The sequence below is a fragment of the Alligator mississippiensis genome, chromosome 5, assembly GCF_030867095.1.
Source record: "Alligator mississippiensis isolate rAllMis1 chromosome 5, rAllMis1, whole genome shotgun sequence".
NCBI lineage: Eukaryota > Metazoa > Chordata > Crocodylia > Alligatoridae > Alligator > Alligator mississippiensis.
In genome coordinates, this window is record NC_081828.1 from 160,600,415 (window position 1) to 160,620,775 (window position 20,361).

Consider the following 20,361-nt stretch of genomic DNA (forward strand, 5'->3'; position numbering starts at 1 on the left):
TTTTATATTACAGTTCGCATTTCTACACACATATCCTTGCAGCTTCTGTTTCTCCAGTTAGAAAGTCATCATTTAAAATAATATCCTTCTCTCAGTCTTGAAGCATGCTTCCAAAATATCCTCAAAACCATACTATTCTATTGCCTCTCTATATAAGATCCAGTTACACACAGATAATTAGATTCCAACACCAAACCATCTTTTACCTTGCCTGTTAAAAGTAAATTTATAACAGACTGATTAAATCTCCCCCTACAAGGTGCATACAAATAAACTCAATTGAAATTGATTTAAGTTTAGTTTAAAACCAACATCTAGATAAAACAAGGAGATAGAAAATAATGATTTGTATTTCATCTCATAGCTCCTGGTAAGAAAAGTAGTTACTAAAATGTTGATCTATGAGAGGTTTTTTCTCAGAGAAATAACAGATTTCTGTTCATTTCTGCTTCTGCATGTGGACCTTTTATATAGGAATCTATTTGATATAGGGTATTAGTCATGTATTTGGGCTTTTTGGCTTCACAGACTACAGTTCAACACTTAGCGCTTTGATTGCTAAGGAGTTATCACATCTAGAATAAAAATGTCCAGCAACCATCCTTGCAGCAAAAAAGCATAGATTAATGATATGCAGCATGTACATGCACTATAAACATTTTTTGTCAAAGGTTCTTAAGGTAATTATAAAGTTTAATAAAAAATCCTACTCTGGTAGTAACATAGATTGTAAGGACTGTGTTATAAACCTACATACAATTCCCAGGACAATGGGGCCCTGATCATAACTGGGGCATTAGGATGTGAATCCAAAATGCATTTTGAAATAATTTATAATAGACATTGTGTTAAAAAAAAATCTTACCAGTGTAGTTAGATGATATATTGGTACTGGCACCTTGTGCCCTCCTTATACTGCCATTTTTGTTCCTTCTACCACTGCTGCTAAGTAATGGTCTCAAGGTTTGTATCATAGTTATCTCCAAAGACTCAGCAATGTTTTGAAGTATTTGTGCATGCTGTTTTGGCAACCTGGCATAATTTGAGAGTCTTCTCACAGAAGCAGGACTTGAAGTACTTGAAGGGGAAAAACATTGGGACCTACAGGAAGGGCATTCCATGCCTCATCCAAATAACCAAAGTATTAATCATAATCCTTAAATCTTATGCTGAATTCATACAAGCATACATAGCATTCATGCAAGCATACATCTGACATCTGAAGAACTGGATCAAGCCTTGATTCCTTTCTGGAAACAAAAGAATTTATGTAAAAAATGCAAATTATGAGAGCTCACAGAATAAAGTATTAAAAAATGTTAATAAACAGAACTTAAGTTATCAGTTAAAATGTAACTAACCTTAGGTAGAGGCAACTTTTACACCAAACGTTTCCACATCTGGTCAGATGTGGATCACAAAGTGAACTATAAGTTGATCCATATATGTGATATTTACCTTGGAATGTCTTTAAAAATTTAACATGCATTTTTTTAAAAACCTTTTTTAGTTTATTATGAAGACAATGAGATATTATATTACCCAAAACTTACCATCCCCCACGCTACATTCATACAATAAAAGCTAGTGAAGACAAGAGTTGAAAATACTTGTATCAATACACTGAGGATACCTTGATAAAGTCAACTGTGTCTGTGCTATTAGCCAAGAACTGTGTGAATTGGTAGAAGAATCATGGGGAAGAAGAAAATCAGATTAAATAATTAGTGTCAATTAGCCCCAGCAAAATCATTCTATAAACAATTGGTCTCTAGTGCCCTGCTTAATTATGTGAGACTTCCATCGCTTCTTATCAAGTCTGCTTTGATTTATGTTAGACTCTTGAGCATCCCAGAGGTATAATTAATTATTGTCTTGTAAATAAACCCTTGGTAATTAATGGCAGCAGAAGACAATGCAGTATCTTAAAAAAGTAGTCAAGTATAGGGCTATAAATATGTGAATGACCTTTTTCTACATTTTAAGGCAAAGTGCTTCCTTTGTCAATATGAAGGGAAGGTAACAGTAACTAAAGGCCAGCTTAATAAAAGCAGCACAGCCTTAGCTGTCATTAAATTTAGCAGTTCATGTTCCTTACTATAACATTTGTATTCCATTGATACCATTATAATTTAGTCTTTGCTTTAATTAAAATAGATGTTCAAATCTCATGTTTAAAACAATAAAATAAGTTGGGGGGTTTTTTTTAGTTACAAACAAATTCACTTTTTACAGAAGAAATATATAACTGAAGTTAAAATAAAATTAATGCATGCTTTGAAAGTTCTGGAATGTGCTCTGTACTTCTTAATTAAATAGGACAGCAACTTATATAATCCTAGTGAAAAAAAAGCAAACAAGAGAATAGGAGGGAAATAGAAAGTGATCCCAATAGAACAAAGAGGATATTTTGCACATAAAATTAACAATGTTACTTGCACTTGTAAATTTGCTCCTTGTAAATCATTTGTGTCTGAACTGCTTTTATTTTAGAGCTTGTTCACACACAGAAAAATGAGGACAATATCTTTTGCCTGGTCTATGTTAGAAAAATTAGTATTCGTGTTACAGTTACTACCAGCACTGTCAGTAAGTTAATTAGTACCAGCAATGGCAGTTAGAAAGGGATGAAAAATTGCAGCTGTTGAAAATGCATGTGCCAATTTTTTCTGAAAGGCAATGGTAGTAAAATATTGGTAAACTAATGCAGGGAAGTGTTGTATTTTAACTTAGTGTAAATGCACTATTTTGTCATTACATTTTTTCTGAAAAATGTCTCACTACCAACACAGCTTTGGTGTTCTAGCTTTGGAGAATTAGAACAAGGAACTGGGTTACAGATCAGCAAAATGACAGCTCAAACCCTGCTGAGGGCCATTTACAGATGTAATCCAGGTGGCAGCCCAATAGTTGCCATCCCTGCCCAATATCAGGGATGGTGTGGTGAAAGTGGGGCAGGGTTTCCAGCCAGCACCAATTTAGAGCAGCCCATGGTCCAAAGAAGGTCTAACACTTACCTGATTTAACTATTAAACATGATATACAAAACATGATAGGAGATGCATACAGGCTGCACGACTCCGTGATAATCTGGTGGTCCATTAATTCCTGTAAGTGTTTCCTTACCTCCCCCTCCATCTCCGCTAGAGGGATTCATCAAGACCTTTCTCTAAAAGGCTGGGTGTCACTGAGGTGAATATGATGTTCCACCCCTTTGGCTTTACCGGCATTCCAGTCACTCAGGAAGAATACATTGGCCCGCGTCTTTAGCTGATTCTGTAACTGAACCTTCCATGCGTTTCAATACTGACAAGTGCAGGGTGCTGCACTTGGGCAGTAGTAACCGGCAGCTCACTTATAAAATGGGAAATTCCCTTCATGAGAGCACGGAGGCAGAAAGGGATCTTGGAGTCATCATTGATCCCAAGATGAACATGGGCTGACAATGCGAGGTCATGGTCGGCAGGGCTAACTGGACCCTATCGTGCATCCACAGGTGCATCTCAAGTAGAGCCAAGGAGGTGATCCTCCCCCTCTACGCGACACTGGTCAGGCCACAGCTGGAGTACTGTGTCCAGTTCTGGCAGGGTTGGACTTGAAGATCTACAAGGTCCCTTCCAACCCTACTTCTATGATTCTATGATTCTATGAGTGTGGCACAGGGGAATCCTCCGGATTGATACAACCAACCCCCGCCAAGAAGGGAGGCCTAATCTCACCCTCAATCTCCCCAGTCATGGCCACTGCCTGTCCAGGGTAGACCACTTGTACGTAGGCCAAAGGATTCACAACTAATATGGATAAAGCCTCCTGGTTCCCTCCATGGAGGTTCACTACGCCATCCAGAATATGTAGCTTTGGGGCACCCTTTTTCCAGGCATGCCATTTGATAATACCCCACTGAAGAACTTGGGAATCTTTTTCCCACTGACACCGAGTAGGCAGGGCCCAGTACTGCCCTGCAGGAATGGTTAGAGGCTTGAGGCTTAACCCCAGAGTACTGCAAGACACCACGAATTTCAGGGCAGGGATCGCTACAGTCCTGCTCCCACCTTTCATAAGCCCATGCACACAGCGCATGCATTTTCAAGGTGTTCCAATATTAGGGCCCTGCCAGCCACTGGCAGTACTGTCCCAGCACCTGGAACAGACTGGAATTCATCCCCACAATGAGGGCAGTCCCCTTTGCCCCAACAGTATCGGGACACACTAATGCCACAGTGGTTATCTCATGGTCAATGCCCACAACCTGAGCTGGGAAATTTATTTGTATCCGCACATACCCCTGATACGGGTAGGGATTTTGACTTGGCCCATACAATCCCAATCCCTTGAGTGGACGCAGAAGCAAGTGCCTCAAATGCTCTTCATAGAAGGATTTAAACAAGATGGCCACCTGTGACCCACTGTCCAGAATATCATGGCACCACGGCAGGTACCTCAGCCCAAGGCCCAACTAATCCTCTGGGCAATGGGGCGCTGGGGCATTCCTCCTGGGGGCCTGGCTGAATCCAGAGTGTAACCACCCCCCTTGCCACACTGCTTCCCTGTTTCCCGCTGAACCCCCTGTTTCCTTTAGCTGCTAGAACACAAGATTAGGGTTCTCAAGGTTAGAACAGTCTTGGGCCAGATGCCCCTTTTTCCCACATGGGTAGCAAAACCCTGTTACTTGGGGCCTACCCTTCCTCTTGTGACCCATGGGGGTCCCAGTCCCTGTCCAGGGCCCTTGTCGGGCAGGGACTGTCCTCACAGCTGCTACTAAAGGAGGGGTTTCCTTGTCACCCTTGGTATCCCTAGGGCCTTCCTTCTCCTAAGTGGAGGCAGCCAAAGCCTGAGCCACCCCACTCGTTTTGGGCATGGTCCCACTGGAGTTCCATAGAGCCTCCTTGACTTGGTGCACCTCCTCCTCTTCTCTAATCTTTCAAATCAGAAATCAAAAGTCTGGCGGGTTATCTTTATACCCAACCAGATTTAGTTCCTGGATCAAAGTAGAACTATATTGTGCCCTGATCTGTGTTTGCCTCAAGCAGACATGATTTGCTTCTTCAGAGCCAAACCCCTCTAATTCTACCACCTGCTGTATTATCCCTTCCAACCATACCACATAAGTTGACAGGGCTTCCCCCTTTTGCTGAAAGGTGCTGTACAACTCATAAACTAGAGAGCTGCTGCGTGAGGGCTGCCCAAAGGCATCCTGCAAAGCCTCCAAAGCCTGCAAAGCATTGCTTCTCCTCATCTCGGGACTTCCAGGTCATAAGGGTTTCCTGCATATGCGATAGCCAAGTTTCAAAGTCATCCTCACCGGTGGGCCTGGGAATGCTCCCTGAAAAAACCCTCAGTCCTTTGCAAACTGCCTTCTCAAAGCAGGCCTGAGTCATCTCTTGCAGTACTTTCTCCAAAATGCAGACCCACTCAGAGGTTGTTTGAGAGGTACCAGGTCCTCCCTCTGCCTGACCGCTTTCCCCTGGGGCAACCTCACCCCCTCCTCAGGAAGACCCAGGTTGTTCCTCATTAGACATGGTGGGAACACCCTGGGGTCACTTCCCTCTGGAGTGGACCAATCAATTTTCTTGGGTATGGTCTGCTCTGTTGGGGACCACATACCCCCAAAACTTGGGGTTAACCCTCACACCAATCCCGGATGAGCCCCCAAATGCAACCCGGGTAGTGGCCCAATAGTTGCCACCCCTGCCCAATATCAGGGATGGTGTAGTGAAAGTGGGGCAGGGCTTCCAGCCAGCACAAATTTACTTTCCAGCCAGCCCCTGTTCCCCACAGAACAGCCCATGGTCCAAAGAAGGTCTAACACTTACCTGATTTAACTATTTACACTTTATTTACAAAACAAGAATAATAGGAAAGGTTATTTACAAGTGAACGTAAATGGCATAACCAGAATCACAAAACAAACCAGAATGCATTAGTCAATCCTTGACTCAAGAACCACAGGTAGGGGAACTGGCAGCATTCAGCCACTGCTGAGATGCTACCACAAGGAAGCAAGGTGGTCACTCCCAGCAACTCCAACAGGCTTCCCAATAAACGACAGACTGCAACAGGTTAAGCTCTTCTGGTCTGCAGCAATCAAACTGTATCAAACCCCAACCCCCCGAAGAGGGTGAAGGGTGACCCTCCGTGGCAATGAAAAAGGCAAGCAACAAGCAACAGAGTAGGCTCCTGCAGCAATCAGCATGACCCAAGCACAAAGCTAAGGGACTCCATCCGATGACATTCAGCTGCAGAATAAGGGACAGGACTGAGTCCCCTCTGAGGCAGTCAGTGGCAGAGGGTCAGCAGCACAGGCAGCTCCCAGGGGTCATTGCTCTAAACTCCTGCTCCAGATGACTGGCTGGGCACCCCACACACCTCGCAGCTCGCCAATCCCACTCCGAGTGCCGGCCTGTGCACCTAGGTCCCAGGAACCCTCGTCCTGGTGCCCTGCTGCTCCTCAGGATCTCAATGCCTTGCCTGCTGCTGTCCTGCTTCCCCAGGGAAGGGAAGGGTTTTCCTCAACTCACCAGACCAGCTCCCTGCTGTGGATAAGGATGCCACCTATGCTCCTGGCCGCTGCTTCTTCTCTGCAGTTGAGTGGGGGGCCGACTGCCACCCCTAGCCTCTGGGATGCCCAGCACATCCAGCACACTGCGATGGGGCCTTGGGGCACCAGCTATCTGTCCTAAGCCCTGGCCACTGCTCCCTCTCTGCTGCAGGGCTGGAGGCATGGCCAACTGCCACTGCCTTCTTCTCCCAGGGCCTTCGAGGCTCTTCAGAGGGGTCTCTCTGCTCCCTCTGCTGGGTCAGCTCACCCCAGCTCTTCTTAGGCCTCCTGCATCATTTCCTGGAGTCACTGTCAGCAGCCCCCCACACGCCAGTTCAGCTGCTGCTTTTATTCCCTCCGGCAGTCCCTCCCTGGCTTACAAACCAGACAACCAGGGCCCAGGGTGGCTGGCCCGCTACTCTGGCCATCCCCCTTCCATGCGAATGAGGAGATTGAAAACTCCTTCTTTTGACTGGCTTCTCCTTTTCCACAGGGCAGGGCTCCCCTGCTCCACCCTTGGGGTCACTCAGGGTTCACTAGCACTGTTTCTAGCCCAGGGTAAGAATCTCAAGCCAATCTGGTGAGGCCACATTGGCAGTCTGTTACACAGAGATATTGAGGTCCACCTGAACGCATGCACAGTGTTGCCCACTCGCCAAATTCCAAAGTCATTGATATTACTCTGGCAGGCTGCATGCAGACTGGGACTACACATTCTGCACCCCCAGCCTAGATCCTCTAAATTACGTAGTCACTTCAATCTCACTGCAACCAGTGGGAGCTAGATATTTCTGTGTATTCTAGAGGATTTGAACCTAACCTTTAAACACTGGAGCCTCATAGTAAGCACTGTACACACTCCTGGGATTTACCACATGGTAAAACTAATGTGTAAAACTTTATCCGAAGGTAGTACATGTGCCTGAAAATTACCCTGAGTTGAAAGAACAAAGAAACACACACTTTTTTAGCAGATGTGGGCAAGACAGTGGTCGATAAGACAGGAACTAGCAGTATTTTGTCTGTACTGACATTCCAATAAGTTTTGTGTGTATGCTTTTGTTAAATCGGCATGGACTCAAACCTCAGTGTGTTTAAAATTTTAAACTTGCCACTGAGTATTGGACTAAACCTAGATGCCTTGTTCCTAGGTCATTATATTGCCCTCATCAACAAGTATATAGAGAGGTAAGTAGTCACATTAGTCTGAAGTCAGGTAGGGCAAGGCAGGGTAACACCTTAAAAATGAGAGACACAAAAGCTATTGTGTCAGCAACTGATGATGTAGATTGTTACCTATGGTAGTTTAGGCTTTTCCGAAGCAGTTAGTATTTAAGGTGTCCTGTATTTAAGTATTTCCTGCCCTGCCTTCTCCATCAACAAGTACATAAGTCTGATACACAAAGGTATTTAAATGTCTTTGAAATATTCTCAAAATCTTTACAGCATTTAGCCTTACAACACTGTCCCCCCCCACCCTGCATAATGACTGTTGAATGTAAGACTCGCGCAATTCTTGGTGGAAGTCACTAACCACACTAATTCCAGCTTCTTGTTCTCTTTCTTTCTCTTGCCCAATGAATATTCAGGTATTAAATGCAAAATGGAACAGCTTCACCAGGAAGGACTGAAACTACTACTCCACTGAGAATAGTTTGTGGCCTGGTGGTTAGGGCCCCCTCCAAAGGAATGAGGGTTTGGATCCCCTGTTGGCTAACTCTAGTGGCTCTTTGTTCAGCTATTTACTTTTGTGAATTGCATCCTAAGGCACTCAGTTCTTCCTATGTGTTGCACAGGGAACTAGACATCGAAGTCAGGGCTCCTGATTCCTCTACTGTGGCAAAATGATTCAAAACTAAATGCTGCAACTAAATCCTTTTGTGGACTTGGACCCAAGTGCTATATGGACACCTTTAGGTGCCTACATGAAAATCTGGCCTTGAGTGACTCACCTCAGGGTGGGCAACAAGTCCATACCAAAACAAGGTATCAGATTCAGGCTTCCAAATCCACTGGACCATCATTCCTTTCAGTTATTTTTTACCCTTAATAGATGCTCTGGGTTTGTTTATACTGATGCAATGGCAGGTCCTAGTAAGGACTGAGGACTGAATATGTCCCACCTACCTGTGTCTGACAGTGTCCTCACTCTCTGCTCTTGAGCCCCCTGTTTCTAATGGGCCTGAGAGCCCAGAGCACTGGTGAGCTTCTTGGTCTGGAGTACGTCAGTGGGGAGAGGTGGGTGGGGCATGTTCAATCCCATCCTTGATGGGACCCATAAACTCTTTGCTGTGCTCTTAGCATTCAATCCAATAAAGGAGTTAAGGTATTAGATCACCTGAATTGTAGGCTCCTACCTACAGGCACATCTGTCCACTTGGAATCCTTCTCCTGCATGCAGATGTCTACATCCATTCTTTACAAGAGGTGAGCTGGACTCATACTTTTCTTTAAAATGGTAGTGACAATGGTAACCTATATACCAGAGGTGGGCAAAGCCTGGCCCCGCAAGCCAGATTGGGTCCCTGACAGACTCCATTTCCCAGAAGCTCCTGCCCACGTGGCTGCAGCTGGTTTCCATGGAGACCCCAGTAGCGGCAGCACCATGACAGCGCAGGGCCAGGGTTTCTATGGAGACTGGCCCCAGCAGCGCTGGCAGGGCACATGGATGGGTGGAGAGCTGCTCCAGGCCCGGGTCTGGGATCTTGCAGCAGTGACAGTGACAGGGCTGCAAGGTCCCAGCCCTGGCTGCGAAGCAAGCTCTCCACCCAGCCGCATGCCCTGGCAGTGGAAACCCTGGCCCTGCAATGTCACGGTGCCACCGCTACTGGGGTCTCCATGGAAACCGGCCACTGTGACATGAGCAGGGGCTGCTGGGAAATGGAATCCAGCTGCCAGCTGGATCTGCCATTTTGTCCACCCCTGCTTCACACAATAGCCTAACTGCCTCGAGCTCACAGCCAGAAAAGTGGGAGACCAGGTTTTTATTTCTTCATCAACCTAAAGGGATTCTCCCACTTCCTTTAGTCACCAAGCTATAGGCATTCCCACCCATCCTCTTGAGGCTATGTCACTGTGCAGAAAGTACAAGACTTGTAGGGCCAAAGACAGAACAAGCAAGAGCAAACATGGCTCTGTGAGGAGGGTGCTTTTGGCACAGTCCTTTATTTTGGTCCCTGCTGGCAAGACAATTTTACAGTAAGCTACCATGTATAAAACAGCCCTTACTAATCAGGCCCCATAGGAGATTTCAGCCGAGAAGTTCAGAAAGTAAATGTCCCTTTCTGGAGCTTAAGCAGGAGACAGGAGTTAAGCAGATCAGATTGGGACAATTAACAGAGTTCATAGAAGCAGAATACTAAGCACTTAAGAAACTTCACAGTCCAAAAGACAGGTGCCTAAACTCATTCAAAACTTCTAGGCTTAGGCAGCAGCTAAGCAAAATTTCTTGGATAGTAATTTTGGATGTAGATATTTTAAATGTACCCATTTCCTGCCTTGGGCACCTGTGTCTTTTACTGGATTCAGCCCTTAGTTGCTGAGAGACTTCAGAATAGGTTGAAATTTATCCCACAGACCTAGACTACAAATGATGGTGGAGAAACGAAGAACTGATCCTGATTTTTAGACTCATAGCTGAGTTCACAGGATTGACATCAGAAAAAAAGAGGTTTTACTTGTAAATAAGAAGAATTAACCTGGAAATAATAAATTGCCATTTCATTACATAATCTTGTTATCTAGTCACATTTCAGAAGGTACTAGTATCAGGCTATTGTTTCCTGTATCCAATGGCATACAAAGGTAATAGATCACTACCTCTCACCTGAATGAATAGCTACCCATTTACAGTGGATTGACTAGCACAGCCTTCCACTGGAGTCCAGAGCAAGCTTTGAACTCACTTCTCTGGAGATTACTTTAACCTCAGAGGTAAGGCTCTTTTACCTCAGCCTGATTTTAAAATGTAGAGCTGAATCTTTAATAGCTCTGACAGAAGTGCAGCTCTAACTGAGAACTCTTTGCAGGGAGTGTTCTGAGTTACAATGATCCCACAGACCAAACAGAAGTTCATGGTTGGTTCCAGAGGGGAGGGAAATCTAGTTGCTGGCTGCAGCCTACAGCTGGTTTCTCTTAGCAAAAGCTGCTCCTCTCTCCCAACCTGTTTCTATTTCAGAATGGAAGGGGGAAAGGGAAGAAAGCGGGCTTGTTCTAGGGGTTCCACAGCCAGCACTGGAGGGTGGGGTGGGCATATTGGAGCCCCCCCCGAAGTGGTGTATTGGATGGCTCCAATATGCCAGCCCCACCCTCCAGTGAGGGCTGAACAAAGCTGACCGAGCTCTCTCCATTCCCTTTCTCCCCTTCCGTTATGAAAACAGTGACAGGCTGGGAGGCCTTACAGAAGATGCTCCGTTTTGAAACACCTTCATTTCTCCCCTCTTGCAGTGAAGGTTCAGATTTTCACCCAATCAGCCGTTAAATGGTCTGTAGCCATTCATGTGTGTTTGGGCATGGCTACAAGCCACTTTCTGTGGCCAGATCAGGTGAAAATTGTCACTTCTGTCTGCACCCTTAATGAAGGTCACACGACAGGTTTGTCTTACTACCGATGGGTGTAAAATAACTTTACACCTTGTCTACCCATAAACTTTTGGGAATGTAGATTTACAACAGATTGTGCTTGAAGTCAATCTTTCCTACCCATCTATGTTAAGTAATGAAATAATGCTAGTGCAGTGGCTTCTGAAGATCACAGAAAATCTTCCTTTTCATAATTCACTTCTGCCTGAGATGGCAGGCTCCTTAATAAACCTAATGCAGAGGTTTCTTTCAGCACTATCCATACCATAGGACATCATCAAGAATATTCTGGCACAAGGCACAAACCAACAATATTATAAATTCAGATTTTATGGCACAGTAGAGAAAAAAGGAATGGAAAAAAATAACTCCCATCAATTTAAAACACCTGCTAAATATGTTTCCTTCACTTCCTTTTGCAGGTAATTTACAATATGAATGTTAAAATACAATGCATATTTAACACATGGAACTTTGTCTCATGACAGTGAAGAGTTTAGTAGAGGTAAAAGAAAAGGCATATACAGTTATATGAATGCTTATTCTCAGTTACTTAAAACAGAATGCATAAGGGATATAAAACTTTATGTTTGGGGTAGGAATCAAGCTTTAGGAAGGAACTTCCCACCTAAGGTAATTTTTTTCATAAAACTGTCCAATATGAGGTTTCTTTCAGTTCTTCTAATCTGAAGCATCTGGAGGATCTTGGTCACTGTTGTGCAGGATGCTGATCTAAACGGACAATTAGCCTGAACCAATTTGGTAATTCTACTGTTCCTATTACCTTCTTCATACTTCCTTTTATATTCTTCCCATACACAGGCCAAGAATCATCCACGAAGGTAATTTCACGAATGGAAGTGGAGTTAAGTTACACCAAAGAAGAATTTGTTCAGCTATATCAAATTCAGCAAATCCCATTTATTATTTGGCAAGTAATAAGGACTTGATTCATACTTCTCAATTATTTTCAGTGGCAGTGGAGACAATTGATCATCTCACAGAATCACAACCTAACTCCCTAAGATCTGGATACCTTGGAGAAAATTTTTCAGTCCCTATATTTGACTTTTCAAATTGCAGAAACTCCTAAAAAAAATCAGTGTGAACATGAAGGATCTTGACAACAGAGCATGTATCCTATGTGTGTCTAATGTAATTCTTAGTGTCCATTTAAATGACACACAAAATTAACAAATTATGGGGATTACTAGTGTTCTTTAAAAACAAACAAAACGCACACTTGAAAAAGAAGTGACAAAAAATTAAAAGGTCAACCCAACTATGATGAACTCTGGGAAGCAAAACTCCAAGTGGTAAACTGAGACAACTTTAGAACACTGTGTTGTGTAGAGAGTTAAAGCAGACAGCAGGCACAATGACATGTTAAATTACCCACATGATGTATAGCTTAATGAACCCCCTTGTGTTGATCACGCTTGGCATTAATCAAGAGCCATGAACAGATTCCCTTATTTTCTCAATGCTGCTCTGATAAACTGCAATTTCATTTAACCTTGGACAGGAACTTTAATAGCTTCCACGGGACAACTGTCAATACTTTCCTGGGTATACAGTGATTAAACTGCAACACAAGATGCATGTCATGAATTTTCTTCATTTGAAATTAGAATTTTCATTTTTAACAACTATTTGCATAAAATATGCTGAAAATATGGAAATATATAAAGATTTACGCATACTTTAGGCAGAAGTACACTAAAACAGACTTTAAAAAATATTAATTAATAACATAGTAATTAATATATTGACAGTGCTAAGTATCCTTTTGGTGTGAAACCAGACAATAAAAGCAAAGGCTGACAATATGTCCATATGTTAGTCCATTATGCATCAGATGTTTGACAATGGTGCCTGCTTCTCCAACCTCTCTGCAATACTTAGAGGTCAAGGGATTGTCAAGAATGGGTAAACACTGTAGGTCTCACCTTCTGTGTTTTTTACATAGGTCTTTGGGTTCCTTTCTTTTTTAAGCTTGCTTTCTGCCTTGTAGTAATCTTCTTGCCTATTCGTTTTGCCCATTATGGTTGTTTGACAGTTCTTGGCACATGTGAATCTTGCCCAAGACAAACTGAAGACATGAGTTCAATGCCTTTCCTCAGCAATCTGCATAAGAGAAGTTTCTATGTTTCCACTCCCATATCTGTAATTTTAGACCTTCCCTCACCTGGTATCGCCACTGTCCTAGCAGATTAGTAGAGCCACAGATGGTTTACGAAATAGGTCACCTCTGAGGAATGGAAATATTTCTCATGAATTGCAACTGGAGAGATAGTAGACCTAAAAAAAAATGCAGAGGGCATGATTTGAGGGGTCATTCATTCTTGAATCCCTTTTTTCCTGTATTTTCTTTCACAAAAAATTAACCAATCTTTAAAAAGGAAAAGAAACCTAACTTTTCCCAGGGTTATCATAACTACCCTAGTGGAAAACAATGAGCTGTGAGTCTGTCTACACACTTAGGACATTTGAAATAAACAAACAAATAAAAAACTACCCTCCCTACCATTGCAAATACAAGTTCAATTCTACCAGTGTTAGCAAAGGTCAAAACACTAGCACAGAGAGCCTGGCACTTAGTTCTTAAGCACTGCTAGACTTTCTAATAGGGCTGCATGACAATGTTAAAGTCACTAGTTACATCCAGGCCCCATGAAAGAAATTTGGGGTCCTGGTACGTCCTGGTAGTAGGACTTTCCTGCCCCCCATTTTTTAAACAAATGAGAACTATTGCCAAGAGAAATATGAGAAATATTTCCAAATGCTTGCAATTCAAGTAGGCAAGACAGAAAAAATGAGTGAAAGCAGAAACAGAGACACAGAGTAATTCACTCACGATCAGACAGCTGGTGTTAGGCAGGCTGTGGCCTCAAACCTGGGGCCTCAGCCTACCTGGCACAACCACTCAGCAGTCAGCCACTAAAAAGCGCTAGGGTAGACACAAGTGGCCAGAACTCTCCGGCTGGGTCTAATCACATGCCACTCTCTGTCACTGAAGTAGCCAGCCAAGGTCAGCTGATCCTTTGCCCCTTACAATATAAAACCCTGACCCAAAAGAGGAAGTGTGTTGGCAACAGGTCTTAACCTTGTGCTTAAGTTGCTGCACCCTTGGATTCTCTGGATACCTGACCTGGCTTGCCCAAAGACCCCTGAATTTGGCCTAACCCTTTGGCTCCCTGACTTGACTGGTTTGATCTCCTGGATATGCGACCTGGCTAGCCTCCTGACTCTACGCTCAACCCATCCCTCTGGATCTCTAACTTCTTTCCACGGGCAGGTCTTCTGACTTTTGGCTTCCCTATGCATGTACTCTGTGCTCTTGTTAGATCTTGGCTGCTTCTCCTGACTCGGGTTGACCCCTAGACCTTGCTGTTCACAGCCCTCTGTGACAGTCACTGGCAAAGCTAGAAATAAAAACCAGGTCTTCCAGCTTACAGCCCAGTGCCCTACTCACCACACAGAGCTCAGATCACAGCCAAAGATACAGAAGAACAGAATAATGTTTCAGAAGTGGTTCTATATTTGAGAGATCATGGTGGGAGTCTGGGATTGAAAACCAAGTTCATTTGTGCCATAAACAGTGGTGTAAATTACTCAGTGGCAGGCAAGTGTTATTAACACAACAGTGGGTGGAACAATGGAAAATAGCAAGGAAAGCTGGGGAGCAAGCTTTATCCTGCTCTTTCTGGTTAACTGCTATACATTGCTCCAGTTTGGTACTTACAGGACTATTATCACCTTGGTAGCAAATTTGGTGCAGTGTCTGCCATCTCATTTATTCTCTGTACACATTTTAGTGTAGCATTATGCTGCCTCCTGTGCTTAGGAGGAATTCTTGATAAGTATCTACAAATCACTTAATTGTTCTTTTTTCCAAGCTCTCCTTAAAACTCTGATGCTGTGATTTCTACAAAAATATTTGATAATATGTTGTTGGGCTGAGTCAATGGCTTGTCCTTGTGCCAACACTGACCATTGTTTCCTTGTTCTCCTCTGTCTTTCTGTATCTATATGTTGTTTCTTGTTGTACATTATGAATTCTTCAAGGCAAGGATTGTCTCTTTGTTTTCTGCTTGATCAGTGGTGAGCATGATGGGTCCTAGTCCACGGCTAGGGCTAAACATAAATAATAAACTATAAGATGTACCAATACCTTTATCCAAATGAAAGCAGATGTTTGAGGAAAAGTTAGTTATGAAATAAAAAGTGTAATTAATTTTATCATTCTGCCTTCCAGCATAGTGAGAGAGAAATCATTGTGCCAGCCCCTTTGGCTGGTTCCCCATTACTTGATCCTTGAACAGTGTAATTCTGCAGCTGACCAAAAAACATCTATGGAACCTTTCTGGAAGTTCTTCCTTATATCCAACCCCTGCTGCAATTTAAGACCATTTCTCATGGTCTTATCCCCTGCACAGAGAATAGTCTATATTACCATCTACTCGATAACCATCCTTCAGATATTTGAAGTCAAGTATCAGATATCAAATATCAGGGGATTAAGAGAAACTGAAGTAGGATAAAAAGGAATTTACGTAGTAGAAGAAAGGGATGACAATTTAGTACGCTACATGAATGAGATCTTGCAGGGGCAGATCTAGGGAGGGTGCAGCACTGCAATTGCACCCTGCTTTGTCTGTGCACCACATGCACAGTGAGCTTTCTGATCTCACTGGCATGTCAGCAAAAGCTCCTACTGGAGCTCTGTATATGCCATAAGCTTTACGTTAACCAGCTGATTGGTGCAGGATGTGGCTCGAGCCCTAGCTTTCATGCAGTTCCAGAGCCCAGGAGATGAGTGCTTCTATTCTTTGCCCTTTCCCTCCCTGCCCCCCTCACCCACTGAATTCAGTGGCAGGGAAAGAGGGGATGAGCAGATGAAGAGCACTGGGCTCCAGAGCCATGTGAAAGCAAGGGCTCCAGGCAGACCCCACACTGTCCAAATGGTGAGCTCATAGCTTATGGCACCTTCAGGGCTTGGGCTGGGGCTATGCCGATATTGCCAGTGCATTCAGAGAGCTCACTGGCCACAACCCTTCAGGGGTGTGTGTGTGTGTGTGTGTGTGTGTGTGTGTAGTGCATGAACACTTTGTGCAGTGAGTCCCCATCACTGCACATGTGCTACAGAGCTGAAGGGGATGGCAACACCCTCCTCGCTGCAATCCTACATTCACCCATGAGATTGTGTAATGTTTTGGGGCGGGGGGGGGGGGGGTTTGAGGGCCAGCAGCACACCAACCCCTCCAAGTTGACTGAAGGATCTCTACCATTATTCAATTTCCCCCCTGTACTTTATCTATAAAAGGATCTTTAAAATCTTAAACTATTTCATGAGATGGTTAAACTGTTTCATTAAATTAATCAATTCATTGTTTCAAATCAGTTAAGTGGGTTTGAGATCTGACTTTGAATTTTCAAGTTCTATGTGCAAGTTATGTCTAGAGAAATCCTTTAGTAAAAGAACATTAAGCTTTCAAAAAAATCAAGCATGTAAAAAGTTGAAAATGTCAGAATGAATCCAGCCTTTACAACCCTAATGCAGCCCTCCTATACATATACATTGTTTTGTTACTTAATGTCATAGTATTTTTATCCTTAGGATTCATTTATTGCAAATAAAGGACAATGCTTGCTTCAGGAATAGCTTCCCAATATTCCCTTTGCTCCACAGTCAGTGTGTTATGTCATAATTTAGTTATTTGACAATATCCAAACCTTGCTCAAAATCCAGATTTATTATTTTCCTTAGGGTTTTTCTATTATTCTAATCACAAGACTATCTCAGTACTTCACAATTGTTGTTTAATGCACCTTCACAACATCCTTGTGACAGGCAACTTGGGTTCAGAGATATTAAGGTTAAAATACCTGCTAATTTTGAGAAAAATGAGGACCTGACTTTCAGAGTTCTTATAATATACATGTTCAAAGAATAGCCCTCATTAACTTCATCTGTAAGCATGGGGGCTGAACACTTCTACTGTTCAAACACCATGGTATCAAGCTAGACACTCACAAAATGAGAAACATTTAGCAACCACTTGTGAGCTGTTTGGTTTAAGTACTTTTCTGACATCTTACTCTGAACTCTGTGGCAAAGGCAGAGACAGAATTCAATTTTCCATGGCAGTGTTCAACAGCCTTCCTAAAACTACTTACCTTATATACTACATGGCTCCTTTTCTCACAAACAAACAAGAGTCCTACAGATAAGTCTCCTTTACTTCACAGTGAGGACAGTTGTTTCATACACTGAATGAAGCAGGGGTTCTGCATAAAGAAATGTATAACCTTGTAATTAATTTCACAATGTAGGAGCGTAGCCATTTACCATCTTCTGAGATCTTGACCTTAATAGATCCTAGGTCCTTTGTGTTAGAACTTGGCCAGATTCTTATAAGGATAACAAAGGCACATTCTGGGTAAAAAGCAAAAACCAATTTTCAGTTATTTGCCCAAGAGCATGGGATATACACAATGAGCAGTCATAGAAAAGGTCACAAATACTTTTAACATGGGCAAAACCACTGTATTTGTCCTAGCCCCTTTCCTGAAAAAAGCTGAACCATTTTTATGGAAGTAAAAAAATAAATAAATAAAACGAGCTTGTTCACAAGGGAGATACCCCATATGGAAAATTTAAGCCTAAGTTAGTTCGGCAAAGTTGTACCTGAAAATGGGGTTTTGTGGGAACTGTCAAGCATGATCGCCTCTTAGTGAAACTGGCCAATTGTTGCCTTGGGTCCTCCACGATCCACTGGCTGGAAAATTGGCTCCGTGGTCGGACCCAGAGGGTAGTAATTGATGGAAGTCACTCATCATGGTGTCCTGTGACCAGTGGGGTCCCCCAAGGCTCTGTCCTTGGACCCATATTGTTCAACATCTTCATTAATGATGTGGACACTGGAGTCAGAAGCAGACTGGCCAAGTTCACCGATGACACCAATCTTTGGGGCAAAGCATCCACACCAGAACAGGCGGGTGATCCAGGCTGACCTGGACAGGCTCAGCAAGTGGGTGGACGAGAATCTGATGGTGTTCAACGCTGATAAATGCAAGGTTCTCCACCTTGGGAAGAAAAACCCGCAGCATTCTTATAGGCTCGGCAGTGCTATGCTGGCTAACACTATGGAAGAAAGAGACTTGGGGGTCATCATTGACCACAAGATGAACATGAGCCTGCAGTGCGATGCTGCGGCTAGTAAAGCGATCAAAACGCTGGCTTGCATCCATGGATGCTTCTCAAGCAAATCCTAGGACGTCATTCTCCCCTTGTACTTGGCCTTAGTGAGGCCACAGCTGGAGTACTGCGTCCAGTTTTGGGCTCCACAATTCAAAAAGGATGTGGAGAAGCTTGAGAGAGTCCAGAGAAGAGCCACGCGCATGATCAGAGGTCAGGGAAGCAGACCCTACGATGATAGGCTGAGAGCCCTGGGGCTCTTTAGCCTGGAAAAGCGCAGGCTCAGGGGTGATCTGATGGCCACCTATAAGTTTATCAGGGGTGACCACCAGTATCTGGGGGAACGTTTGTTCACCAGAGCGCCCCAAGGGATGACGACTAGGTTGAACAGTCATAAACTACTACAAGATCGTTTCAGGCTGGACATAAGGAAGAATTTATTTACTATCCGAGCCCCCAAGGTCTGGAACAGCCTGCCACCGGAGGTGGTTCAAGCGCCTACATTGAACACCTTCAAGAGCAAACTGGATGCTTATCTTGCTGGGATCCTATGACCCCAGCTGACTTCCTGCCCTTTGGGCAGGGGGATAGACTCGATGATCTTCCGAGGTCCCTTCCAGCCCTAATGTCTATGAAATCTATGAAATCTTTAATAATAGGGGGAGCTACCAGCCCCATCTGTAGCTACACCAACCCTGCAGCTGGCTTAGGTGCTGGACACAATATAATCATGGAAGCTCATAGTTCCGCACAGACTAATTTATCCTATTTCTCTAGTGATTTAATAGCTAGTTCCAAGTCCAGTAAAACTAGGAATAAATATGTAGAAGTTTTCATTTCAAAAGAGCAGCATGAGACTTGAACGCTGATTTAACAGTTACTGCCAAGTTCAATCACCTGATGCTAAGTTGGAAAAGATCTCCTTGGTGCTACACAAACATACAGTTGGCTAGAAAACTAAAGCAGAATGAGTGATGCTAGATAAACTATACACTGAGAAAGCTAAGCTCCCTAACGTCAACCTTATTTGACAAGCCTTAATGAAAAGAGCTAAACAAAAAGAACAATCACTGAGCAATCTGAATTTTGTAAATTAGATTAATAAAAGAAATACACTCACTCTTGTGCTGCATTCTTAACAATCTATCTTTAAAAATGACATGTTTATTTGTTTTACTATTAAGTCAAACTATATTCTGGACATTCCTGTAGCCTACAAGGAAGTCAGGTGCCTATCAAAAAAAATTGGCCAAGAAAAATCCAGTGCCTGGAATCCTCCTCAAGGCATTGAAGGTATTATAAAAGAATATATTTTTTGATCTTTGACCTCACCTATAAGGCTCTTCCCGTTAATTTGGAAAGCTAGCTTTTTAAAATTTCTCCTTAAAACTCTTTTCTGCCATGATGCCTAGAGATCCCTTCTACAGGTAGGCAAGTGGCAGACTGGTTTCCCCTTTCCCACTTCCATTTCCTTTTCTATTTGTGTATACCTACACTGTAGTCTCATGATTTTTTAAATACAGCTGACAGCTTTTAACTGGCTACCAGTAGCTGTAGCAATGTAGTTATGTCAGTAAGGAGCTCATTGCAGGTTTTACAGCCTGTGTTGAGTTCTCTGCTGGAACTGCTATTCTCTGCTATCAATACTAGCCATTTTAAGTCTAGTTCAGTATATCTACACCACATTGCAGTGCTATGTTACTCTCACAATTGCCCCATCCTGAACTCTAATCTTGATTAAAAAGTAAAACAAAAACACTCCAGAAAAAATACACAGAACTAAAAACTTCTAGTCCATTGTCATGTTGACTGCTTATAATTATATTCTTTTCCTAAAGTTATGACTTTTAGGCCCCTGGCAGACTGTAAGTGAAGACAGGATGGGATCTGATGCCGGATCCCCATAATTGCACTTCCTGCCATGCCACACATTCATGGCAGGAGGCATGACTGTGGGATCCAGCATCAGATCCCATTATACCTTATAGCCAGCTCAGGGAGAGTCTGGGATCACAATCCCAGGCTTCTCCTCCACTGGCAA

The 20,361-nt window shown here is 43.3% G+C and overlaps 1 long non-coding RNA gene across 2 annotated transcripts in view; it reads right to left on the reverse strand.

The window, feature by feature from the left end:
• Positions 1–1,247: 1,247 nt before the first annotated feature.
• LOC132250922 (uncharacterized) overlaps positions 1,248–20,361 on the reverse strand; it is a 55,001-nt gene continuing 35,887 nt past the window's right edge. For both annotated transcript variants that reach the window (XR_009462632.1, XR_009462631.1), the window contains exons 6-8: positions 17,300–17,410; positions 15,114–15,256; positions 1,248–13,420 (exon numbers count right to left, since the gene is read on the reverse strand). This is a non-coding gene — a long non-coding RNA (uncharacterized LOC132250922). The remainder of the gene's footprint in view (positions 13,421–15,113; positions 15,257–17,299; positions 17,411–20,361) is intronic.